A 27,512-nucleotide genomic window follows, 5' to 3' on the forward strand; every position below is an offset into this window, starting at 1 on the left:
TCTCCTCTAGATTACAGCCACCACACTGGTCTCCTTGGCAACCACCTGCTTTGTCTGTCAACCACCCCTTGGATGGCTCCCAAATTGCCCTAAAGTCAAGCTAAATCTTGGAGCTGTAAAGCTCAAGGCTCAACTTACATCCTTATTGCTGTGAAAATTCAAAACCAAGTTGTGCGATTGGGACAGTTTAATTACTTTCTCTAAGCCTTGTTTTCTTCATCTTTTTTGTTTTGTTTTCTTTTTTTTTTGAGATGGAGTCTTGCTCTGTCACTTAGGTGATCTGGCTTACTGCAACCTCCACCTCCCAGTTCAAGCGATTCCTCAGTCTCCCAAGTAGCTGGGACTACAGGCGTGGGCCAGCATGCCTGGGTAATTTGTGTATTTTCAGTAGAGGTGGTGTTTCACCATGTTGGCCAGGCTGGTCCCGAACTCCTGGTCTCACATGATCTGCCTGCCTCAGCCTCCCAAAGTGCCAGGATTACAGGGGTGAACCATGGTGTCCTGCCAGTTTTTTGACCTTAAATGGGGATCAAGTAATAATACTTTCTCCTCAATAGGGTTATGGGAATAGGATGAGGGAATTCTTATAAGTAAAGCATCTAGAAATCTACATGGCACACAATAGGAGCTCAATAAAAGTTGTTGTTATTATTTGAAACTTGACTACCAGCAACTCCTCTCCAGACATACCAGGCACTGGCCACATGGAAGTCCTTGCTGATTCCTGCCACCCTGTACTTTGGGTCTCTGCTCATACTATCTTAACGCTTGGGATGCCTGCCAGTCCTCTCCAGGTGTCTGAATCTTAAGAGTTTTTTTTTTTTTTTTTTTTTTTTTAGACAGAGTCTCGCTGCGTTGCCAGGCACCAGGCTGGATGGAGTGCAGTGGTGCGATCTTGGCTCACTGCAACTTCCGCCTCCCAGGTTCAAGCAATTCTCCTGCCGCAGTCTCCTGAGTAGCTGGGACTACAGGCGCGAGCCACCATGCCCAGCTAATTTTTGTATTTTTAGTAAAGGCAGGGTTTCACCATGTTGGCCAGGATGGTCTCAATCTCTTCACCATGTTGGCCAGGATGGTCTCAATATCTTGACCTCGTGATCCGCCTGCCTCAGCCACCCAAAGTGCTGGGATTACAGGTGTGAGTCACCGTACCTCGCTGAATCTTAATAGTCTTAAAGGGCCAACCCTCAAATGCCAATTTCTTCTAGAAGACTTCCCTGAAGTCAATTACTCTTTCTGACTTCCCACAGAATTAACTTCTTTTAAGGGAGGGGCTCTCCAACTTTAGCTTTTGTCAGATTTACCCTGAGGGCTTGCTAAACCACTCACTCCTTGACGGATCCTAGAGATCCTAATTCAGTAAGTCCAGGGTAGGACCCCAAACTTTGCATTTCTAATGAGTTCCCAGGTGATACTGATCTTCTGGTCCATACTTTAATAGATCTGTTTTCGGGCCACTCGCAGAACACCTTCCAACTTCTGTTATGGCTACCTGAATACAAATCTCTTCTCTGAGAAGACTCTAAGTTCTCCATAGAGGGGCCAAAGTCTACTTTCCCTTTTATCTGGTGGAGGGAGGTGGGCCTTGGGATGGGCCTTGAAGATTGGGCAGAATTTAAATCCACTAACAGCAGGCAATTGCTTGCAATGGCGAGCCCGGGAAGCGGAACAGGAACGGAGAGCGGCATGGTTGTCGGAGGACGAATGGTGAGGATATTAAGGTGCAATGGGAAATGGGGCTAGAAAGCTGTGTGTTACATATTCAATATGATATGGGGATTTTGATTGGGGTCGGGGTGTGGAACCTTGAAAAGCAGGCAGAAGAGGGCACATTTGATCCCCTAACCTGCAAAACACAAGGGCTGAACGGCAAGTTCTCATCATGACGGTTCCTCCCATAAGCCGCTGTGGAGCTCGGGCTCTCTCTGCATTTTTAGCAACGCACACTTCCTAGACGTGCAGGACATGTTTGCTATTCTAGCTCCAAAAGTCTGTTGTTCTTTGAATTACGGTTGCCTATGAAAACGTGGACAGAGGGGAGGCTCAGGCCTCACCAGCTCTTAGTACACCTGAGCCAAACCAGAGCCTTGAGGTAGTTGTGATTGGTGCTCCCACCCCACAAATTCTGGGCTCTTCCTTCCCTTAAAATCACTTTGGCTGGTTTGGAAGTTGCTTGACCAGAAATAACATTGCTTCTAGAAAATGGATTCTTCCCCCATGTTCAGAATAAGCTTGGTTTAAGGGGATAATTATAAGAGGGAAAGAAGGAAGCGGCCACCTGGAAGCAATAGATCTGGGCTCACTGGGAAGCCCTTGGTTTTATTCTGTGGGTTTTCTGCTATGCTTGTCTCCCAGGTGTAGATGAGGTTAAATAATTAATGTATGTGAATGTACTTTGTAAGCTCTAAAACACTGCAGGAATATAATTAATTATGTTTATAATTACAGGTAATGTAATTATAATTATAATTACTTTGTGGGTGGAAGCAGAATATATATATCTCATGCCTGTTCTATAGTAGGATACCCTTGGTGGATATCCTTGGGTAGATCATCAATTTGTATAATTGAGTTTGACTCACTTTCTCTGATTTTATTTTCAACATTGAAACGTATGTGAGACCTTGGCCCAAGGACTTCTGGTTGTGTTTTAGAAAACGGGGAAAAAGTGTATAGAATGAGGCTGGGAAATTCAACAGTCCAATAGTAATATTCTCTGGCCTTTATCTATCATGTAGATAAAGTTAAGGCAATTTATTTATTAACTTGCCTGTATACAGCAGTAATACTTGCAGAGATCCTATAGTTAAACACAAAAAATATGACATACATATTCAGTTTCTGTAAGTGATTTATATCTACAATGTTATTCAAAGTAAGAATTCTTTCTAAAAGTTCACTAGACCCTACTACATTCTAAAGTGATCACGTAATTGCTAAATTAGAAATTTGTTCTATATTTCAGGCAATGCTTACTAATACTAAGCTAAAAATTTAATATGTCATACCATTTTGCTTGTTTAGCAAACTAATAAGCTTAATAGAAGTGCTGGGTGGTTGTTTACTTCCTTCAACATGCTAAATCTTGAAAAGTGATTGTGTTTGGACCCATGTTGTGGAGCAAGAGTTGAGTTATATTGGTACCTGAGGGAAACATTTATGCCTGGAGTCTCCCTCCTTGAACTGCCAGATTCGCCCGAGAGGCTAAACGTTGCATTTCTTCGGAGTCTCTGACCTTCTGCCATTGTTCCTATGCACTGTTAATTGTTGTTAATTTCTAACACATCATTAATTATTTGCCATTAAAGATGTGGGAGACGGAAATGCCCTTCACTCATGGGTGGTCACACGAATTAACCATTAATAATTACAAAATGTGTTACTTTAAATGTGAAAAGTGAATTTGAGCCATTTGCGTGAAAGTCGCTGTGTTTCTGTGGCCGCACTGCGATATACTGGCAGCGTGGGTGGGGATGCCATGAGTGATCCCGTCGTGGCTGGGGAAGAAGCCATCTTCTCTTGCTTCCTTAATGACTGTCACATTTGGCCTCTGGAGCATGATATACTTTTCAGAGAAATTTTTTCTTTACAACTTTCTCCTCCTTTGTCCAAGAAGCCTGAAGTGGAACAGTTTCCTCTGATGTCACAGCCCCAAGTCAGTCACACAATTAGTACTTACCGTGGAGTTCCTGACTCCCACTCCCATTCAGCCCATCAGACCATGCCGAGAGGTAAGCGCTGGCAGGTGGAGATATCCACTCCCACCTCAGGCTTGCAGAGTGATGAAGCCAAGGCCATTTCACTGACATTGGGCTCTCAGTCTTTAAAAAATAAGTGCCTGGATTGCCATTTATTATTGAGATTTTAATGTAGTGCCTATCTTTAAAAGTCAGGCAGAAGATTTTTCACGCAAGTTTATTGGAGTGTGGAGAATAAAAAAATATATCGGAAAATAAGCATCAGATAGGGGTCTCTAGGTTTCACCAATCAGAAGAAATTTTTAAGGTATAGACAAAAGATTTGGGAAAGTGCATGAAATATTATTTTGTGAGTGTAGATTTCAACTGTGAAATCAAGACAGCTAAAAGTTAGATTCATTACAAGGGGAATAGTTTGAACTTAAGGAGTCAATGATAATTCTTTTTAGCTGAATCCCTTGTTTTGCTAATAAGAAAATGGAGATCCATAGATGATCAAAAGAGTCCTTAGCTGTGAATGTGGGAAATAAGAGAACTGTGTCACTTAAATGGTTTTTATGGTTTCGTATTATGATTCTTTTTCATCTGAACTGTGATCTCAAGAACAAGGGCAAGCTCTTCTCTTTTCTTCCCTGTTTGCCCTCCTCTTTTTGTTCTGCTGGGTTAGAATAATAGAGAGATCAGAGGAGATGGTGTTCTGCTTCCTGGAATAGTCTAAACTATACCAGGTAGTTTGGGGCATCTAATGACATCATGGATAAAGCCAGGTTGGAAGTCTAAACAACATCCTCCTTTCAGGAAATCACTTAGCCTTCAGGTCCCCCATTCCTTCTCATCTGTAAAATGAGGCTCTTAGACTTTAAGTCTTAAGGTTTTAACTCTCAAGACAGTTGAATTCTAAGATCTAAATTCCTCTGTACTTTCTTCTATTGTTTTAACAATTTTTTAAAAATTGCTACACAATAGTCTACAGTCAACATATTTCACGTTTTATTCTCTCTTCTATTAATGGATATTTAGGTTGTTGTGAAGGTTTTTTTTTCCCCCACTAGAAATAATGCTGCAATAAGCATTTTTGTACAAAGTTTTTTATGTATATGTGTGAAAATTTCTCCAGTGTTTCAGTTTTACCAAATGACGCCAAATCAACTTTCAGAACCAATTTACTAAGCTTTACTTCCTTTATCTCTATTCACATAAGCCACTATGTGGGGAGGGGTTGTGACCTTCCTACATCTAAAACTGGTGGACAGGACCCAGGTTCTTATTTTGGGGGACATAAACCCACCAACATCTGTGTTCCTGTTGCTTCCTTCCAAATCTCCCCTCCCATAAATCCTGGGAGTCTTTTCTTTGGTAAGAGGTGGAGGAGTAAAGCCTACTTTAAATTCACATATTTTCCCCCAACTCTTTTGCCTCTACCTTAAGTCTTTACTTCCATGTGGGGCTTGGCTTTGGAAATAGGCAAGTCAGAAAGAGAGTTCTTCTAATACTGTCTTATTTTTTCCTTGAGTTAAATAGCAGAGACCTATCCAGCTTCTTGCATGGGGAAGAAGGAAGGTCAAAAGGGAAAAAAGAAATGAAAAAAACATCAGATGATATTTAAACACTTTTATCCTTCAACATAATGAATTGTTCAAATTGATTTTATTTAAAATAGTAAAATTGTGTGAAATATGAACTGCCTGGGCAATCTAGCTCTTGAAGTCGTTTTCTGTCTTGCATTATGGATATTTCATTATTTGTGTTTTATATTTCCTGTAGAAAGGCAGTGATCTAGAATTAAGTAGACCAACTAGATAAATCCCCAGGCAGGGAGAGGATAAGAGTGAATTCAATAAACGTTTTGAAGGGGAAGAATTTGAATGAAGGGAAAGGTAGGGAAGAAAAGCTCATGATTTTGAGGAGTTAAGCCCAGGAAACAAGATAAATGCTTGTTCCTTTGATAAGAAATGGAAGAGGAATGTAGCTTGGGTTGACTGGTAGAAGATCATAGATTTGAATTTGCGTATATAGTGCATTCATCTCCAAGAGATGTTCATGCCAGGAGATCTTCCTTTCCTTTAAAACTGCAGCCAGGGGGGTCCAAAGTGGCTCCCGCCGGAGGTCATGGCGCTCGTGAAGGTGAGGTCATCAGTTCAAGGCTAACCTGAGCAACCTCATAAGCTCAAACTGATTGGCAAAAAAAAAAAAAAAAACTGCAGCCAGGATGGACCAATACTTTTGTTGTGTTTCCATGTGATCCATAAGGATACATGCCAGCATGTAGTATGCTTTTTCAGCCTAAAGGTTGTAGTCATCCTCCTTCAGCCTACTCTGTGGCAGCTTTCTTCTTATTCAGTGCTTTCCATTCTCCCTTCAAGTCCTGGACATCTGAGCTGTGCATATGAGCGCGTGTGCGTGCACACACACACACACACACACAGACCCACAGACCCACAGACTGGAGACCCTGAATGCATGCTTTCTCCCAGTGGAAAGGCAAACTTCCTTCTGAATTCCTAGAACTGCCTTTTATTTTTATTTTTTTTTTATTTTTTTAATTTTTTATTGGATTATAGGTTTTGGGGTACATGAGCAGAGCAGAACTGCCTTTTATTAACTTTACCTGTGAGCAACCTTGAATGAGGAACAGCCTTACTACAGACTGTTAATCTCAGAAACAGTGAATTACTTCATCACCAGGGAAATATTCTACTGGAGGTTCCCAGTTGGCATCAGCAGAAGAAAGACTCACAACTCTTCCTTTTTATCCTTATGGATAAAACATTGGTGTTTCTCTCTCCATTCCAGGTCTTGAAAAAGTAAGTTATTCAGCAAATTGTACTCAGTTCCCCTACTTTCATCTCCCAGCACATCAGGGCTTTAGACACCTCGGTGCTGACTGCACTCCTAGTTCTTCCCATCCAGAGGCAAACAAAACAAGGGCACTTCTAAGCAGTTTATTCACAATGCTTTCTTCAACAGACTGCTCTGAGTTATCAGTGGTGTCCTGTTTTTAGGACAAAGAATTATTGCTCTGACCTCACAGTTGCTCTTTGCAAGGACTCAGGTTTAAAGGTTATGAAGAGCTATTCAAACTCATTTATTTCTAGTTCCCTTCTCCTCACCTGTTGTACTGCTTTTCAGTGTGCAATGGAATGCCCATTCATAGTCACAGGCCATCTAAAGGAATATGTGCTTTCAAGATTATAAAATAGAAATTTGTTCCTTTATTTACCCTTTCAACCAACATTTCTTGAGCACCTACATATGCTAGGCACATACACAAAAAGGTGCTGAGGGTCAAAGACGTACTGAGAGATGCCTTTTGGAGTAGAACCAATACAAGCAATTGGTTATAGTGAACCTGAAGCGAATTGCCTAGCATTTCTATTGCTTTGTTTTCTCTTTTATAGACTTGCTTTTCATTTTTCTCTTTTTCTTCTTCTCCTTTCTCTGCATTTTTTCCTCTTGTTTTTCATTGTTACATGAGGCCATATTATTTTCAAAAGGCCAATCTTGTCTTCTGTTTCCCTCACTCATTCCACAGTAGCAGTATTTATTAATGGCTAAAAGACAAACAACTACCTTGTTCAATCCAAGGTCGCTGTGGTAATTTTGGGCATCTGAGACTTTACCAACAGGATGGAAAAAATGCATGAACCATCTAATAAGCTATTGGAAAGAGAATATGAGTTTATGATTTATAAAGGACTGTATTTTCTGAATGAAAAGTTAGTCCCTAGATTAGTCAGGATTGGCTGCATTTTGTTGTGGTAATGGACAGTCTCCAACATCAGCAGCTTAATCTAACAAAAGTTTGTTTGTTCTCACTGATGCTGCATGTCCAACATGGACCTGTGGAGGACTCAGCTCTACTACGTCATTCAGCAATCTAGGGTATTTGGAACTCTCTCAACACATGCTTCCAAGATGACTTCTGCAGGAAAGGAGAGAGCTGGAGGGTATTCCACTGACAATCAAATGCTTTGGCTTAGAAGCGAAACATAGTAACTGTTCACAATAACAGACAAATTACATGGCCTATCCAACTGCAAAGGAGCCCGGCAGTGCTGCCTTTATATACCTGGAAGGAGAGGGCGCTGGACTCTTCGTGACACTAGTAGTGTTCACCACAGCACTCAGGATGATCAAGTTGGAACTGAAGACTATAGAAAAGTTTGAAATGAAGACCATAGAAAACTCCAAATGTCAGGCTGGTGTGCTTGAAGGACAAGTGTAGAAGTGGCCGACCTGGGAGTTGCAGCAACCGGCCTCTCACTCCTAGCCCCTCCAGTGGCTGTTTTGCAAGGGTGTATCTGGCTTTACCAACCCCTTGCAACCTCAGGGCAATCTCTTCTGTGGTTTCTTGTTCATGAAGGCAGTATTTTGTTTGCTTGCTTGTTTTGAGTAGTAGTCTCACTCTGTTGCCCAGGCTGGAGTGCAGTGGTACAATCTCAGTTCACTGAAACCTCCACCTTCCAGGTTCAAGTGATACTCCTGCCTCAGCCTTCTGAGTAGCTGGGATTACAGGTGTGTGCAACCACATCCAGCTAATTTTCTTTGGTATTTTCTTTACCAGAGACAGGGTTTCACTATGTTGGCCAGTTTGGTCTCGAACTCCTGACCTCAAACGATCTGCTGGCCTTGGCCTCCCAATGTGGTGGGATGATACAGGTGAGCCACTGCACGCAGCCCTTCTTTCTTTTTTTTCTTTTTGACACGGAGTTTCACTCTTGTTGACCAGGCTGGAGGAATCTCAGCTCACTGCAACCTCTGCCTCCTGGGTTCAAGCAATTCTCCTGCTTCAGTCTCCCGAGCAGCTGGGATTAATAGGTATGCACCTTCACATCCAGCTAATTTTGTATTTTTAGTAGAGACAGTGTTTCTCCATGTTGGACAGGCTGGTCTCAAACACCTGACCACAGGTGATATGCCCTCCTTGGCCTCCCAAAGTGCTGGGATTACAGGCATGAGCCACTGTGCCCAGCCTGAAGGCAGTATTTTAAAATAAACTCATGCATGTCCTTTTATCCAATAAAATGTCAATCTTAAATTACTAAGCTAATTCATCCTTAAGTTGAAATACTCCTTTTAGTTTTTTAATTAAGGGAAGTGTGCGGTTTGTGAGACCTGGACCATTAGGAAGCTTAAGTGTTTTGAGTCAAGACTGGGAGGCCATCCCTCGCCTGTGCCAGTGAGGTGGAATGAGGCTGCCAGTAAGCCAGGGTGTCAAGGATAACAGCACAGCTCCATCTATCGTGGCCACCAACTTGAATACATAACCAAATGCATTACCTCCCTCAGACACATTCTTTCAAAGTGAAATTACTTTATAGGGTGTGCAATAAGATTTTTTTGGATGGTTTTATATAATGTCCCTGAAATTTTTAGACAACTGACTTTTACACAGCTATAAACTAGAGTTAGCATATACTTCTGGACTTCCTGGAACTTCACAGCTCAAGGTTCTAGGATCATTCATCTAAGAGTGGGTACATGCTTATGACTGATCCCTTGATGGGAACCAGTCTAAAAGAGGAGAAAGCTAATAAAATCAGCCTGACACAGTGATGGTTAAGAACTGAGATTTCAAATCCAGGCTGGTTCTGGGTTTGCATCTTGACTAACCACTTACGAGCTCATGTGATCTTAAGCAAGTTACAGAACAACTTTAATCTTTAATTTCCCATAGATGAGGATTAAAATAGTATTTGTCGCCTATATTTGTGAGAATTAAAGGAAGTATTGATACTTAGCATAGTGCCTGGCTCATCTAGGTGGTCAGAAAACATTAACTATTGCCAGTAGCTGCTTCTGTTAATATTATTCAAGGTAGCAAGCATGTAGAGTGTGCACCACAAGCAAAGCACTGTGCTAGACATGGCAAAGTGTGTGTGTATGAGAGACAGAGAATTAGGTTGTAAGAGTATAGTGGAGTGAGGAGGAGGAGGATCGAGAAAATACACAGATGGCTAAACATAGATAACTGAAATGAAACATTTAATTGTGGGCATACGGGGCATACTCTGTAAAAGGCACTGCATAGATAGATCTTTATATAACTGATCTCATTTAATGTTCACACAACCCTATGGGTAGGCATTATTATTATCTTCATTTTACATTTGAAGAAAATAAGCCTTAGAAAGATCAGTTAGCCTGCAGTGGCTCATACCTGGAGCTAGGGAAGTGGATGGGGTATTGGGCTGTGTGGTTCAGCTTGACTGGAGCACAGGAGAGGACTGGCTGCATGGTACCTTCCCGGGTGCTCCAGGGAAGCCCTGATTATCAGTACAGGTGGTCACTGACCATACAGAGTCCAAGGCCATCTCTAATTTTGGCCACACAGTCCTTAACTGTGTGCTATTTGACAGAGAAATAGGAGGCTACCTTGAGGCGGTCACCATAAAAACACATTCAGGATGTGCTGGAGCACAGCTTCAAATCATGCAGCAAATCTAGGACGTGCCAGGAAATGGCAGCCAGTGGCAAAGCAACCTTGTGTGGGGGGCCGGTGGTGAAAATGTCATGGTGATCCTGGTTGACCAGATGAAGGCTTGCTGGGTGTGGTAACATTACCTGGGTTCAGTGGTTGAAACCCAAACCAACCTCCCCACTTGTGCACCTCCACAAGCCGGAGAAGATTTGAGGATATGCATTTGTCTTTCTAACACTGCAAGGCTAAGACCACCAGCAATAACATAGATCCCGCTCCCACTAATATGCTTTATTATGAGTTCAGAGATATGAAATATAAGGAAACTTGAAAACTTCCAGGTCCTTCTAGACTTTTGCCCCATTAACTTTCTGGGGGGAAAAGCAATCTCCATGTAAAATCTCTGTTAAAATAACCTTGTGGGCTTATCTGAAATTAGCACCTTCACAGTTTTTTTTTTCTGACTCCTGGTTTAGTTTACTTACGTGTGCCTTGATCTTATACTTGATATGCCCCTCTAATCAGATAAGAAAATAGTTGAAGCATTTCTGGACTGTAGACCAACCTTAATGTTATTTGAAAATAGGGGTTAGGCTTGGGGCTCAGATTTTTACCTTTTTTATTTGTGTATGATTTAATGTTCGTCCTGCACTAGACACTAAAATGCATTGTTTAATTATCTGAGCTCAACACACCATTTTATAATTCATTAGTCAGTTGCTCTTTGCAAAAGCTTATTTCTTATGAAACAAAAGTGGGAATCATGCAACTGGACTATTTATCTCTCTTTAGGGGTTGGGGGTTAATATCTGATAGCTCATAACATCTTTATTATAATGCATTTATAATGATTTACTGGAATCATTCTATGGCTAAGTATCTAATGTCAAAGCCGGGATCTGGCATGAAATAAAATGCTGTATCCTTGGGTAGCTCTAGGGAAAAAAAGGCCCCAGCCAATATTTTCTATGTAATTCTACAAACCGTAATAAGAGTAGGGGTAATTGCCTTAATGTCAATTAAGCTATTAATAATGCTCATCTTGTCATTCCTAAATACAGCAGTGTCTCAATCATACATTACAGTCCCCTGTTAAGGCTATACAGAAAGGAGATCACAGCCTCTGTGGATCAAGAAGTCTGTCTGGCAGTCTTATCTCTTTTACATAAGAGAAGTTTAGGGGCTTTATTTGGTTTTAATGAAAAATTTCTACTTAGACACATATTTGTATTTGTGAGGACAAGCTCCGGCGATTCTTGTGAGCAGGGCAAATTCAGTCTTAAAAGCTAAACTGTTCCCTGCTCCTATTCTGCTCCTGATGACCAGGAAAGGTGCTCCTTATCAGGACTCATGTTCTAGGGTCCTGACAAGGTCAGACAAAGCACCAGACAGTGCAGTAGCCATCATACCTGCATTTTAGTAAAGTGTGTGGGAACAAAGTTAAGGAACACTCCTTCAAGCTACACGTGATGCTACGTTGCGGCATGTTGTTTCCAGGCCATGCAGATGCACACAAGTTCCTCAAGGACAGAGAAACAACAGGACAAAGGAAATGAGGCTGAGACACTGTCACTGAGATAAGAGGCCAGTGGTTCATCAGCAAATTTCAGCAAAGTCAAGGGTAAAGTCATTTTTGGAAGAGGGCACAGGAGGAGACGAGCTATAGGATTTTGGTGAACAGGGAGAATGTCGCCAAATCTCCCCAGTCAGCTCTAAATCAGGACCACTTATCGTACAGTGAAGAAACAGGACAAGACCCGTCTTTAGTTGGCACTTATCGTTCTCCTGGGCCATGAGATTCTAAACAGCCACTTCCTTCCGGCCCCATTCGTTGCCTGTCTTGGTGAAGTGAACTTCTACTTGATGATATTTAGAGCTCATTAATTTGTCCCAAGGAAGCTTATTGTATGGCAGTTTAATGACAGAAACCTGTTTTAATGCAAATGGACATGTAATCCCACTAAGCCACTCTGAGGGTGTAAATTTAAAACAATTGCTAGGAATTGACATTGGAGTTTAATAAGATGGAGGGCTAGTTCCTAGATCCTGGTATGCTGCGGGCACCCTGCTTGAGCACTTAGCCCTGGCGGCTTTAGTGCAGCCTTCAGTTACCATGGCAATTAAAAATGTGGGGGGAGGGGGGCTTCCTGGAGCTCCTTTCAGGTGGGGCAGATCTGAGCTCTGGAGGAGTGGAGGAACACAGGGAGGGAAGAAGGCTCAGCACAGAGAGGAAATGAAGGGTGAGTGGGTGTCTTCTGCTCATTACTCCTCAGGGCACAAGGTTGGACAAGATATGACTGAGACCCAGGAGGCGGCTTTCTGTCCTGGCTTAGTATAAATGCCTGATCCAGGCAAACTCCCATGGACAGCGCACAAAGCCTAGTCTGGGACCCCACTTCTCCCAGCAGGTAAAGGGGGATGCCTGCTTCTGAGAGGTTGGTTGGAAATGAGGTGGAGGTGGGAACTGTTTGTGAATATTTGCTACATTACAATGCTGTTGGGTACTACATCATTCTCCAGAGGGCCCTGAATAAGGTTATTATGGGTGAAGTCATTTTTGTAATAAAGTTGGCTGTAACTCTGGGTCATAAATCACAGGTTCTGGTACTAAAAAAATTACTAAACATGCCTCTGTTACCACATACTGTCCTCCTTTTAAATACTTTGATTTTACTACAAATCTCCCATTGACTGAGCTGGGGGAAATATACACAATGAGCAAACGATTCCTTCCGTCCCCGACAGCAGCCCTGCCGGCATCGAGGCCTCCTGGAATGATTTCCTGAGGTGTGATGTTATTTATGGCGTGCTTTCTCTATCAAAAAGGCAAACAGCATCCCAAGTGACCCCGGAGCATTTGCATCATTGCTTCTCTTGCTAATTGATTCATCCCCTGGCAGGGTCTGAGACACGGGCTGTTGGCTGGACACTCGCTCCCTGCTGCACATCCTGTGGATTAAGGTGCATAAGAAGCAAAGATGTTAATAAAATCGTTAAATGTCAAAACTGCAAAACCCACACCCATTCAGAGCTCATCAGCTCTTCTGGAATGATCTGTAAAATACCATCTCCTCCCCTTGTCCTTTTCTCAGTCTAAACTTCATAACCTTTGTTAAGTAAGGAGATTAAGAACTGTTATTAACAACACTGATTGTTTAATTTCTTTCATAACTTCTTCCTTTCAAATAAGAGTCCAGCACAGAATGAAAAGGAATGTTATCATATGAAGTGCATTTCAGACGTAATAAAGCAGAAAGGAGAGGGTGGCCCCAGTGGCAGTTGTAAGAGGGACGAAGTGTGGATCTCTATAGCTCAGTGGCTGCAAAGCAGAAAATGAAGATTGTAAAAACGTCACATAAAGAAAAAATGCACAGTGGATTCGTTTTGTGATGCCCATAATTCAGTAATGCCTTTAAGTAGCTAGAAGAAATATAATAAATGTTTTTCCACAACATTGATCATACTGTATCAGAGGAAATATTAGCGTGCAGGGAGCCATGATTATACTGGTAGTAATTCTCGGTGCAGAAAACTAGTAGAAGATGGAACCCTTTATAGGCCGAACTTTTATTGGCTGCAGTTATTTACCTTTAAGAATACGCCTAATACATTGTCCTATAGCTAAATATTTTTGTGAAAATTCAGACCAGCACTATCAGTAAATCAGAAATCCTGCCACCATTTTATAGGATTTATATATATTTTTCCCTGCAGATGCTCTCATATGTTCCAGAATACAAAAACCAGCCAATTGACCATGTAAAAATTCTAGAAGGCCTGTAAAACAGATTCTTCTTCTGTATTCTGAACCTGGATAGGAGCAGACAGGTTTATGGCGTGTGATTCCATCCAAATGCCACCTGTATATATAACATCTCTCTAAAGAAATTAAATGGATTATTAGATTATATGCTGTAGTAAAACTATACCCAGAGTTGCAGTCCAGGAGAAGATAGGCATGTTATGCATCTGCTTACATTTTTTTTTTTTTTTTTGGTCCTGAAACACTCAAGAAAGCTTTGCAAGACAGGCTTTTTCTTTAGGGAGGAAAGAATGGAACTGATTCTTCATGCCAGCCTCTTGCTCCTTGCTCCTCAGACTGGCAGGACCTGGTAATGTGGTGCCGGTGGCAGTGGTACAGGAGGCCCTGCATGCTGAGGGAAAGTTTCACCTTCCCTCTAGATGGGCTCCAGCTAGACTTCAGAAATCATCCAGCAGGGTTCCAGGGCGCACAAGATAAGAGCTAGCCCAGCCAGACTCCTGCAGAATTAAAGGGAGAGGTGAGACCCAGGCATGTTAATCTTCCATATATCCCAATAAAGCCCTGCTGTGAAAATGACTAAAAGAAGCAAGAAGCCAGAGCAATCTCGAGGGAAGGTTCTCTGAGAGCAGTGTGTAGGAGGGCAGCATTCTTTGACTTCAGTATCTGCATAACCCATCTTACAGTTCAAAGCCCTTGTAAAAGCAAACCAGTTAAAGGCTGCAGATTCACCTGCTCTGTCTCAATGTACCTCTTCCCTAACTCTCACTGACACAAATGGAAACGATTTCTCAGAGCGAAAGGAGGCCATTCCTTTCCCTTTGTCCTAGGGCTCTTTGCTCAATGCAAATCACAGGTCTCCTGCACACATGCTCTATAAATCTAATACATTTTCTGTGTGTATGTGTGTGTGTTTATGGAGTTACATATCGATTTTAGTACTTTTGATTGGAGTTGATATTTTATTTGTTTTGATTTTTTCTCCTCCAGCAAGGAAGAAATGGAAGAGGGTGCCTCTAAGGTCTTCCCACTCTGAGAACTCTTTGAAAAGACAGGTGATTGAGGGGAAAAGCTCTCCAATAGTTAGGGATTCTAAGGTTGAGGAACAGCCTGCCACAGATGACAATCTATCTGATGTGGCTTCTGGGAAGATGGTGTGCAGTCTCCTGGTGTGCTCAGCATTGACATACAGGCCGATATGACATTGCAGTCTTCTGTTGAAGTTCTTCCCCATTGTGGAGGAGAGAGATGCTTCTGAAGCATCTTCCTATAAATGGCTGTGTTCTAGGTACTTTGTGGTAGTAGCAGTTGTTTTCAATGTTTTATTTTTATGTTTTGAGACAGGGTTTCACTCTGTGGTCCAGGCTAGAGTACAGTGGAATCATATCTCACTGCAGCCTTGAAGTTCTGGGCTCAAGTGCTTGATCCTCCTGCCTCAGCTTCCTGAGTAGCTGGGACTACAAGAGTGACAGCAAGATTTTTTTTTTTTTTTAATTAAAAAAAATTTTTTTTACCTTAATTTCCTGGCAGTTGAAGAAGTGCAATTTAAAACAATAATTCCTTTAGGAGGCTAATATCGCCATTGCTAAACCTTAATAAAGATCAATGTGTAGTCATCCTTCTTCTCTCCTTCCTTTCTTTTCTTTCCTTCTTCCTTTCCTCCTTCCTTTTTTCCCCTCCCTTCCTTCTTTCCTTCCCTCCCTCCCTTCTTTCTCCCTTCATTTTTCTATTTTCCTTTTTTTCTTCTTTTTGAATCCTTCTTATTTCTCTTCAATGACTTAGAAATTATCTTAATTAACTTCTCAGAGCAATTCTGCAGCAGTGAACATGTTCAGGGTCACAGATGTCTTTTCTCCAGTATTTACTGGTCAAGTGCAGCTCTCATTTATGCTGTGTGTGTAGTGTACACACCATCCCATTTATGTCTGTGAAAATAACCAGGTGTGCTTAGGAGGGCCAGAGAGACCTTGGAGAATAGACTTACTATCATTTTAGTAAAATTAAAATACAAGAAAATAACAATAACAGGACAGACTTACGACTTTGCTTAGTAGATAAACAGAGTGCATTTTGCTTTACTTGGCATCTAGCTTGAATTATTGACTTGCATATTGCCAAATAAAAAATATAGACAATTTTGGACAACAAAGAGTATTTGATTCTAATATAAAACATTTTATATTTCAAAATGAGATACACTTGTAATTATCTCTACAACCACTGGATGTCACTATTGCATACATCAGGCAGTTAAAAACTTCCTATCTAGAGAGAATCTGAAACTTACTTTAAGAGCTGTCAGTTGCCGCCCTGGTGCACTACCTTTTAATGGAACATGCACTGTTGTGCTAAGATGACTCTCCTCCCCATTCAGTGCAGCCAGCCCTATTCTCAATTATGCCACTCTACTGGGAATTCCAATTTATACAGGATGAAATTCCTCAAAGACAATTATTTTCTTCACTGTATTTAGAAGGAATATGGCACTTTATAATAGTTCTCAACATTGTGTTTTAATTATAACTAGCACATTCTGGATACCAAATGGGGTGAAGTGGAAACATAACCATAAAATAACCTAGATTTATAAAATACCCCCCAACCCCCCACCAATTGCTTACAATAGTTTCATATCTGTTTGCTCATCTGTCTTCCCAGAATCCCTGGGGGTTACCTGCTTTAAAACTTTTATGAGTCAAAGTTGACTTGTGAAATAAACTGAATGAAGTAATTATTTACACTGGCATCCCAGGAGTAAAGCAAAAGTAAACACTGAAAGTGTGTTCCAGACAGCTAACTCCAGTTTGCAAAAGTTACTAGTTCAGATTTTGGTAGTTCTGCGGTTTTTCAATTACTAAAAAAAATTCTGTAATTCATCGACCCTTTAACTCTTCTTTTAAAGATTCATTTAAAAAAAAATCTGGGCCATTTTGTGAGGCTGACATGATAGAGAAATTAGATCTTTCCAAGCTGAAAAAAGCTGGCCCAGTTCAAGTGCTAGTTAGAGGAGGACCAGTAAAAGGTCCCGGTGAAGGAACTGGAACAATGGTTTGCTATCCCTATAGTTAGAAATGGCCATGAGCTTCCAAAGAGCTATCCAGTTTAGTTTTTCTTTTTACTAAAACCTTGGGGTCATTTTCTTCAACTTCCTCCTGTGCCTTTGGAGCTTTGGGGAAGCCAGAGCTGTTCTTGGAGGACTACTGGCCTAGATTTAGTGGGGGAGGGGAGGTACTTCTCTGTTCTAGTGAATTATCAGAGAGCTGTGTTGCTTGCCATCTATGGGATGCTTTGATCCAAAATTTCAGTCATTGTTTCCACATTTAGGGGCTGGAATGAACATCAAAGAAGTGGGTGTACGGAATTTACTGAATGCCAAAGAAGTACAATAACATACAGAGGATATAAGCAAATCCCAGTGGTAAAACTTGCTGCCAATTCTTGCACATAATAGAGGCCCTAAAGTGACAGTCTATCTTTGACAAATACATAATGATATCAATGCCAAGGGAAGGAACTAGCATGCTGAAAGGTGAATAAAAGAGTTGGGAACAATTCAGTGGACTTACACATTTCCTCAGTGTGTTTTCACACAACAAGGAAAGCAGATGACACAAATGCATGAGGTAATCATCAGACAGGGCTGCAAACTCACCAGCCGTTTTAAACCAACCTGGCTCTTTCAGGATTCAGCTCTAAAGATGAGAATAAAATGTGATTAGAAATCATTCATCTTCCGGAGGAAAAAAATGGAACAAGGAAAGCGAAAATAGCTCTCTTGTTCTGTCTTGGATAGTTCCAGATTTTAGAGCCCATATGTTGTTTGCTATAACTTCCTCGCCTCCCAGGGCCAATGCATTCCAAACGCTTCAGCTAGTGCACTGCACTGAGTAGTCTCGGAAGTTAGGGCTCATTTGTATCCATAGTCTTTGTTCAAATATGGCTTAATTTTGGCTAATTTCAGTGGATGCACATAAAGTAAAATGCACAGAACTGAAACTACTGAAATCAGGCCATTGTGTGATCATCTAAAAATCTACTTTTCAAGCTCCTTTAAATTTTATTTTTGAAATAAAAACAATAAAATGACAGTAAAAAGTTTCCAAAAGCATTGACATTATGAGCAATTGCTAACCAAGGCTATTCCCAGAATGATTGAGCAAATTTGGATATAATTCTAGAAAAGATAACTGCCCTGCAGTGTCAGCTATAAATACTTCATTTAGAAGGTGATTTCATAATGATCCGATGGAATGTGTCTCTTGCTTCCAGTGCTGGGTATCCATGTGATGCATATTACGCTGTTGTCACTAGGGCTAGCATTAGAAGGCAAAGGCAGATTCTTTTCCTCAAGCTTCAATCTTTATACTATGGAGATGAATGTATAAGACCTGCTGTAGGTTATTTTAAAAAGCCAGACTGGGTTTAGATATTTAGAGAGAGGAGTCTCAAAAATGCCATAGTACATGGAAATAGCCTAGAAGGTTCATGGGCACAGTCTAGTATTAAATCAGGTTTAAGCAAGATCAAGATGTGTATATTTATTTTCAACTCTACTTGCTTGAGCCAGAAATTGTGCCAGTTACAAATCGAGCCAGCATTTTTGTCCTTGGCTTTAAACAATTAGAGCAGATTTTCTTGTATACACCAAAATCATTTCCAACACAGCCCCCACAGTTCTTTGTGCTTCTTACAGAATTTCCTCTATGGCCTTGCACTGCCTAATAAAGGAGCTCTTGGAAGGATCCTGTTCTGTTTATGGTGCATGTTAAGTACATGCAATGATTTTCATTATTTCAAACTCCATAATGAAATGACTGAGTGCCCAGCAACATTAGATGATGGACAAACATCTATTCAACTGGCTGGATGAACCATGGCTTTCTGGCATTAAAAGTGTAATAGGTATGACTTAATTTAATCATAGAAGAACATATTGAGTAGGGTGACTGAGTAAAATGATGACTGTGTATTATGTTTTTGCCATGCAGCTGGATAAACATATTCGACGACAGACCTTGGCAAGAACTGCAAAGATGCTCTTGACAATGGCATGAATAAATATTAGGTGTTATCTAGAATTCACTGCATTTGAGGCCTTGAGCAAAGCCAGGTAAGTTTTAACACACACACACACAAATCATAGCAGAAGCCGTGTATGCACACTGGGATTATGTGAGCACTGGAGTCTTTTTCTGCTGCCCAGGGATTGCTCTAACACTCATTCTCATCTACAGCACTGAGAGATTTTCTAACTCATTACCTTTGCCTGCACTGCTAGGAGTGCATTTTAGTATAAGACCCAGGTTTTTAGAATCTCTTAGTAAATTTTTCAATGACATGAACTCAGAGAGAAAAAAAGAAAATACTTTGCCTAGGCTACAGAGAGCTAACAAAAAAAGATTATATTTTGGAGGGACCCAACCCAATCCTTGTAAACAGTAAATTTAAAAATTGCTTTGAATTCGTTCTTGAATTTCTCTAGAAGACATAGTTTCTAACTACAAAAAGGACCATAAGGAAAGACAGTTTTTTGGAAGATATTTCTGAGTGAAGTTTCAGCAAGATTGATAGTCAATGCAGGATTTGTATCCAGGGCAGTAAGAATCAGTGTGCAAAGAGTTTCACAGAAGTGTGCCATTATGGTTTTTTTTTTCTTTCCTACTCAGAATTGTCATTTTATCAATAAGGAAAATTTCTTATTAAGGTATTTGTTTTCATCTGTTGGAGCATGCACACAGTCTCTAGAAGATGAGAAGGAAGACAGGGAGGAGAAAGAACAATAACTATGTTCTCTGAGCTGGTGTATGTGCCACAGGTTTCTCCTAAATCAGTGAGTCTCTTATATTATTCTCTATTTTGGTATTGCCTCAGCACTAAAATATGAGGAAAGAATGTGTTAAAGAAGTTATCAGAGTTTACTAGGAAAAAGCACTCATGCTGGCATGAGTATTCTGGAGTCTAGTCTCAGCTGTGTGACCTTGGGTAAGTCACTTTACCTCTCTGAACAACAGTTTTCAATCCATAAATTATAATAACATCTGTTTGCCTATTCTTAAGAGTCTAGTTGTGAGAAGAAAACTAGATAACTAATCTAAGCCTTTTCTTTCTTTCCTTTTTTTTTTGAAATGGAGTTTTGTTCTTATTGCTCAGGCTGGAGGGCAATGGTGCAATCTTGGCTCACTGCAACCTCCGCTTCCCGGTTTCAAGCAGTTCTCCTGTCTCAGCTTTCTCAGTAGGATTACAGGTGCCCGCCACTATGCCCAGCTAAATTTTTTTGGTATTTTTAGTAGAGACAGGGTTTCACCATGTTGGCCAGGCTGGTCCTGAACTCCTGACCTCAGGTGATCTGCCCACCTCAGCCTCCCGAAGTGCTGGGAATACAGGCATGAGCCACCACACCCGGCCTGGTTTATTATTAAACAACAATGCATTTAATTTAAACTGCTTTGTTCCAGAAAGAATTTCAGTTGCACATAGAGAAGCTAAAATGAAAATTTAAGATATTACTATGACTACTTGTACTAATACTACACAATAGTAAAGCAAATACGATGACCCATGAGCTTAATTTTTTCTTATTTTTTTTTTAAAAGACCTTTCAAAATATTTTTAAGAGGAAATCTAGCTCACTTCCCAACTACTTTGTCTTCTTGGTCTCCTTCTTAATTACACACATTCCACCTCAACACGTATTTAACAGACAAGTATCTGGAGTGCTTAAACCAGATAGAAGTAGCAAGAGGGATGTTTTGGAGGTAGAATTTTCATAACGTGGTGATGGATTGGATACGGAAAAGTGAGAAAGACAAGGTGTCAAAGATGACGCCCAGATTTCTTATATAGAAAACCGAAGGAGGACACAATTTGAAGAAATAATCAGGAATTCTGCTTTGGATAAATTCAATTTGAGATGACTATGAAACACAGGAAAAAATCTGGTAAATAGATCATAAACGCAGCTATAACGGCAAAAGAGCACTGGGCTTGAAGGAAAAGGACTTCAGTTAAGGTCCTGATTCTGCGTAACCTCAAGAAGGGATGTATTCTTCCTGCATTTTAGTTTCCTTATAAGTAAAATAGAGATAGTATCTATCATCACCTTGTTAGGAGGATACAACAACAATTTTTGAAGGTATTTTATAAGTTACTTTATTTCTTGTTTTATAACAGAGATGTAAGAAATAGCACCAAGAAACAGGGTGGACTCCTTTACCTTACTGCTCCCAGCTGCTTTGGGAGCCTTGGGCTACTGTGTAAACATGGCCAAGTCCAAGAACCACGCTACACATCACTAGTCCTGAAAATGGAACAGAAATGGCATCAAGTAACCCCTATGTCAAAGGTGTAAATCTCTTAAGAGGGTGGGCCCCAAGTTCCTGAGGAACATGCACTTTGCTAAGAAGCACAAGAAGGGCCGGAAGAGGCAGGTCAACGATGCCAGGGCCGTGAGTGCACCAACTGAGGCTGCCAGGGCCCTTGTGAAATCCAAGGAGGTCAAGTCCAAGATCCCGCAGGGCTTTCGGTGCAACACTCAGTCAACTTTCCTGCACTGATCGCCCCAAGCTCAGGTAGTGTGCTCATCCCTGCATCATCAAGGGTTTCAGGCTCTGCTGGCCAAAGTCAAAGCCCGGGGCTCAAACCAAGCACCAGGATGTGGCTGCGTCTCCAGCTCAGGCTCCCAAATGTGCCCAGGGCCCTACCAAAGCCTGAGAGCAATGTGACGGTAGAAGGACTGCTGTAGGACTGGTGTGGCCTCACAGCTGCCATCTGCCTGTGGCTGGAGACCTCCTGTGTTGTTTGTACAAGCTGGAACTTTCTCTCCTGGAAATATCTCCACTCAATAGTAAGTGTCTTTATTTTCTTGGCATTTCACTAGCACAGCTTGAGTCTTGGGCAGCATTACCTTGGCCTTCTCCTTTGGATTCTCCACCTTTAGGGTAGACCTACAACCATGACTGCATCTAGAAGGATGCACAGGGTTAATGTGAAGAAGGCTTTCCTGTGATTCATAATTCATTAGGGTGAAGTTCCCAAGGGCAGGAATCATGGTGCTGGAATGATATGGGCTTCCAGTGAATACTAATTGATTGGGATTCAGCATTACCATTTTACTACTGGGTTTCAAATTTGTGGGAAGAAGAAAATATTTTAGTCAATCGGTTGGAAGGGGAAACATCTCCCTCACTGCTCACCTGGGTTTGAAACTATCCTCTGTGCCTACAGAGTCAAGCACCAGCTTGTCCACAGAACCTGATGCGGGACAGAGGCCATGGAAACGTGAGGTAGGGAGCCAGTCCCCACTGCTATCACCATTTATGTTTCCCCAGAGTGAACTCCTTAACCCCCGCTACAATCATACATGGAAAATCTGTATGTGATTAACTATTTTTTGACCACCTCAAGGCCAAGCAGGAAATCTGGCTGCCAACAATAGTAGGGGTAGCTCTGACTGTTGCAGAGATTATTGGAGAAAGCAGAAAGTAGCTCTCTTTCCATAGAGTCTAAGACAGCTCATTCTTAGAGGAATAGGGTGAATAGCCTCTCTATTATATTGTAAAATATAGACTTTAGAAAACTCAAACATTTTTTAAAACCCTAATGATGCAGGAAGAACATGGAAATATCTGAAATGCTTCTCAGTCTTCTATCTTTTTGGGGAGAGTAAGCTAATAGATAAATGACTTGGTTTTGGATAATGTCTATGCAGTAAGGCAAGTTTAGTTTTGTTGTCTTTTGATTCTTATATATTTTTTGTCTCTGTTTCATGCCTGAGAATTTCCAAATGTGAAACACAGAGTCAAACATTAGTCAAACTATCTATATCTGTATTTTCTAAAATTGAATGCTGTTTCTGTGCTAATTTTCCAGATATGCTCCATGACCAATATCTGGACACAAACTCCTATTTCCTGGGTATTAAATTTCTTTAATTACTGTCTCCAGTATATTTGGAATATCTAATATATCTAGTGTATTTGGCATGATGTTTTAAAATACCCTAAGAAGGGGTCAGTCAGTAAATTTTCAGGGCTATACAAGGAATCACTGTAAACAGATTTAGATGCTATACTTCTCTGTACATGTGTAGGTTAGAATATACATCATTTCAAGGAGAAAGAAATACTATTTGTTATTTTGAAGCTGATAATAAGTCTATATAAGCCTTCTTAGACTCTGTGTAAAGAGAGGGACTTTCTGCCCCTTCTCATAAATGCATGCTGCAAGGATAAAGCATTTAGGACAGAATCTGGATCACAGTTAACTCCTATATAAGTCCTAGCTGTATCTTCATCTTCTACTACTATTACTTCTACTGCTGCTGCTGGTATTGAAAAGCCTAAGAGTTAATGCTGTGACTAGGAGTCAGCTGACTGGTTTTGTTAGATCTACCTTGCCCTGGAATAAACCAAATTCATGTGCAGTAGATTCAGTGTTTGCTCCTCACCTTTGACAGACTCTTTGGAAGGCCATTTTTGTGGGTCACATTTTTCCCATCGCTGTCCTCTTAGAACTGTTGAGTATCAGGCAAAGCCCTGGGATGCAGCATACTCTGGGACCATCACTCTACAGCAGTGTTTCTCAAACTATCTGTAGGGAAGGATCCGTTCCACTTTTTACTTCCAATCAGTCAGACTGATATTTGGCAAAATGTATAAAAGGAACTTAAAGTGAAATAAAAAACCAATACATATAAAACTCAAGTCCCTTTCCAAAATTTTAAGATTCAACATACACAAATGCTTGCTACCAGTGGCTCTGAACAGTTCTAAATGCCTCCTCTCAACTCCCTACTTATCTCCAAACAGCATCCCACAGATGATGACGTTCCACTCAACATGAGGCCCACCATCAATCAAGAACAGTGAAGAACCCAAAGCCCCTTCATTTCCATACTTGTTTCCTTCCATAGCAGTCTCATCAAAGCAGGGGACGCCATGGGCCAGCAGGTCTCAACTCTAGATTGGAGTGGTTAAAGCCCTGGTGTGAAGCTGGTATACTGGAGGCTCAGTGTACACTGAGGCCACCAGTGAAAGCTGCCCCTGTCCGGCTGCTGGCCATCCACATAACTGGGAATTCATACACAGCTAAGCAGTAGTCTGTTTAGTGCAGACACACAGGTGTGGAAACAGTTTGTGACAGGCAGGTTTATGGCAAATAAACACATTGTATGATATACTGTAATCAACTATATAAACAACTTTAAAATTGTCTATACTTCATATTTCCAGCATTTGGCTTTGTTAATCATATGTCTTCCTGACAGCAATTAAATAACCTTGAGAGAAAATGTACACCTGCTGTCTCCCCTGGGGAAACTACATCTCTTTTGTGAATGACATAAGTTCTCCATAAAACATAACTGAAGCTAGGAGAATTGAATTTGGAGATATGCCTTCTTTCTCTCTTGTTTTATCTCTAGTCGAACTGGAGTGCATGTTAATATAGCTAATCTTTTTCTAGATCCTTATTCTGAGCTTTAATTTAGACCAAACTATTTCCCCAAGGGGCAAATTGGAGACATTGGATAATAAATGAGGTTGTAATGACCACCACAAGTACCATCACCAGCTCACTGGGCATGCACCTTCACCCTCCCCAACTTCTTCTAATTCTTTCTGATTTCCACAACAGATTCCATCTGCTTCCACGAACATGCTAGTGCTGCTTTCCTTAAAGCATGACAAACAAAGTTTGTTTGCTTGGCTGAGATCCAAACAAGATTCATTCATTAGGATTAATTAGACATATCTGTTATTTTGCAGGTTTCCAGGGCTCGCTAGATGAGGTTGCTGGCAGTGGCCCCCGTGCTGCTGCCACTGCTACTGCTGGTGCATGGAGCCACCATATGGGTGCTTTGGGCTCCAGGCAGGTACACCGTGGACTGGCCAACGCTAGACTCCTGGCTGTTGCCACATTGGTTTGATGAGGGGAAGTTCAGGGTGTTTGTGCACTGGGGAGTGTTCTTGGTGCTGGTGACTCTCGAAATGTGCAGACAGACTCACTACCAGTGCTTAATGTACCACCACTACTCACCTGGCTTCAGTTCACAGTGGGCTTCTTCCATCTGAACACATGTGAGCCAATCTCTTCCAGGCTTTGGAAATTAAGTATGTAATCCTGACACAAAGCATCACAAACTGGCTGAGTCTCATGTCTTAGAACTTGAGTTTTAAGGATGTGGGGCCTCACCAGTTTGGTTGGTGAGTTGGAAACAACTGTCTGGAAGAGAAACATACACCATAAACTCTATCACTTCTTAGAATGGTTCCATCCACTCTAGCTACTTGATTTAAAAAATGGCTTCAAAACAAAACAATGCCAGGGCTATGTGATCTTGGTAACAGGCACGAGTCTGATATGGTTTGATCTAATAGAGTGAGAATATCCTGATTCTTATTAGAACTTGGCTCTACAATGATAGCTCTATCAGGGAAGAGGTGGGAGTAAATGACCAATGGGGTCTGAAATGCTCCTGTCACCATGGAGACTACTACAACTGTCAAGAGAAACTTAAGCCAGGGAAGTTGCAAGACCACAAGTGAGAGATGTGCACCACCATTGACAAGAAATTCTGGGTCGATGGTTGCAACATGGCAATGTCTGACTTTGCAACTGAATCTGAAACGGTTTTGGAACTGCTTCAGATAGCAAGTTTAAGAGGCAACTATCTTCTCACCATTGGACCAGCTAAAGATGATCTGACTTTTCCCATCTTCCAAGAAAGGCTTCTTGCTGTTGGGAAGTAGCTGAGCATCAGTGGGGAGGCTATCTATGCCTCTAAACCATTGGAAAAGAACATGACATCTGCATGGTATACCTCTATAGGATCAGCTGTTTATGACATTTTACTGCACTGGCCAGAAAATTGATTCTTAAACCTCAAATCCCCCATAATCACCTGGACTACAAAGCACACAGTGCCAGGAAACAAGAAGATCTGAAGTGGTCCACAGGTCTTGATAAAGGCCTTTTTCTTTCTCTGCCCCAGTTATCATCCTCCGCTCTCCCAGTTGAGTTTGCTTGGCCTGTAAAACTGACAGGAATGGACTGATTATTGGAGTCTAAGAGGAAAGGGGCATTGCCTGCTGTTTACTGCTTTGATTTGTCTTTTATAGTACCATCATTTTAATAAATTCACTTTTCTTCTCCACCCAGAGATGGTTTTTCCAGTACTTTTTAATCAAAGGAACTGAATATATTACACTGACGCCTCAATGGACCAAACATCTGAGCTCTCTTGCTAGCAAACCTCTCTCTGGTCAGCAAAAGAAGGGACTGAATGGAGCACTTAAGCTCCAAGTTCATCCATTCTTAACTTTGAAAATTATCTATAACAGAAGCTTTCCTCTATAATCTGTGTCTGATAACCTACTTGTTGACTCAGAGACATTAGATAAAGAATAAGCTAAGTCACCCTGTTGCTTGTGAAGGAGGTGGAAAGGGTATGGCAAGCACAACCACACACTATTTATTTAGCATCAGTTGTCACCAACACACGCCTCCTCCCTGTTAAAGTGCAGGAGGGCCTGGAAGGAAAGGAAAACTTGCTGGGCTGCTAGTGGTCAACCGTTCAAAAGTTTCCAGCTCTGAAATCCAGTCTGTTTTTAGTGATATTATTAAGAAAATAAATATGATTCTGCTCTGCCTTTAAAATACAATCAAATAATTGTTTGCATGCCAAAAAATGTATGAGTTTCTCAACCATATCTCCCACCTCCCCCTTGCTATTTGTTTTTTAAGTTATTGTTGAAGAAACTGTCGGTCTTGGAATTTCCCACAGTTTGGAGTTTGCTGATGGCGTCCCTTTGATGTTTAATATGTTCCTCTATCATTGTAAGCTGTAAACTGGTAGTTTGATTTAGAAGCTTGACCAGATTCAGATCCATTTTTTTTTTTGTCAAGAATAATGCATATGTAGTGTTCTGCACTTCTGTTAGGAGGTACAAAATATCTAAGTGTCTCTCCTTGGTGCTTAGCAGCCATTAGTGAACACTATCCAGAGCCATTAATTCATTAGAAGGTTGCAACATGGTGATATCTCAATTTAATCCATCCTCGTTCATTTATTAGCTGGAAAAATTCTATAAAGAGAAACTTACCCTTGATTATTTGATTATTTTGAGACCAGTTTTTTTTTTAACACACTGAATTAATTCTCTAGCGTTCTTTAAAGATGATTAATGAGTTTAGATTTTTGATATAATTCTGAACTTACATTTAAATATACTTGATATGTTTCCATTGAATTCATTTCATTCATCATTCCACTGTAGCTCAAATTATCCCACCTTTGGCCAGTTGAATCCTATTTGGACAGAACCATAGTACTCTTTCATTGCATTCTTGATACCTGGAATGACACTATATTTAATAAACTTCCTGTCTCAGATCTGGAATCAGCCATCTTTCCAAGAGGTGGGTTCCTGTTGGTGGAAAATAGTATTTAGAGATGCAATCAGGGTTCTGGAGGTGCTCATTGTTAGTAGTAGTAGGTTGGCCATTGTTTCTAGGTCTTTCCAGTGGACAGAACTAGAAAATGTGCGCTTTTAAACCATAAAATACATTATGAATAAGTATTGCTATCTCAGATTTATTTTCAGAACTACAGCATTTTACCTCATTGATCTTACAG

At 41.0% G+C, this 27,512-nt stretch overlaps 2 long non-coding RNA genes across 2 annotated transcripts; both read left to right on the top strand.

Moving 5' to 3' along the window:
• The first annotated feature begins 18,549 nt into the window (after positions 1 to 18,549).
• On the top strand, positions 18,550 to 21,730 carry LOC118154552 (uncharacterized). Its single transcript, XR_004744562.3, has 4 exons — positions 18,550 to 18,781; positions 18,868 to 18,989; positions 19,584 to 19,709; positions 21,050 to 21,730. It is a non-coding gene; the product is annotated as an uncharacterized LOC118154552 (long non-coding RNA).
• A 372-nt stretch (positions 21,731 to 22,102) lies between these two features.
• LOC144576795 (uncharacterized) lies at positions 22,103 to 26,755 on the top strand. Its single transcript, XR_013519319.1, has 2 exons — positions 22,103 to 22,161; positions 24,643 to 26,755. It is a non-coding gene; the product is annotated as an uncharacterized LOC144576795 (long non-coding RNA).
• The last annotated feature ends 757 nt before the right edge of the window (positions 26,756 to 27,512 follow it).

Source organism: Callithrix jacchus, chromosome 6, assembly GCF_049354715.1.
Source record: "Callithrix jacchus isolate 240 chromosome 6, calJac240_pri, whole genome shotgun sequence".
Classification (NCBI taxonomy): Eukaryota; Metazoa; Chordata; class Mammalia; order Primates; family Cebidae; genus Callithrix; species Callithrix jacchus.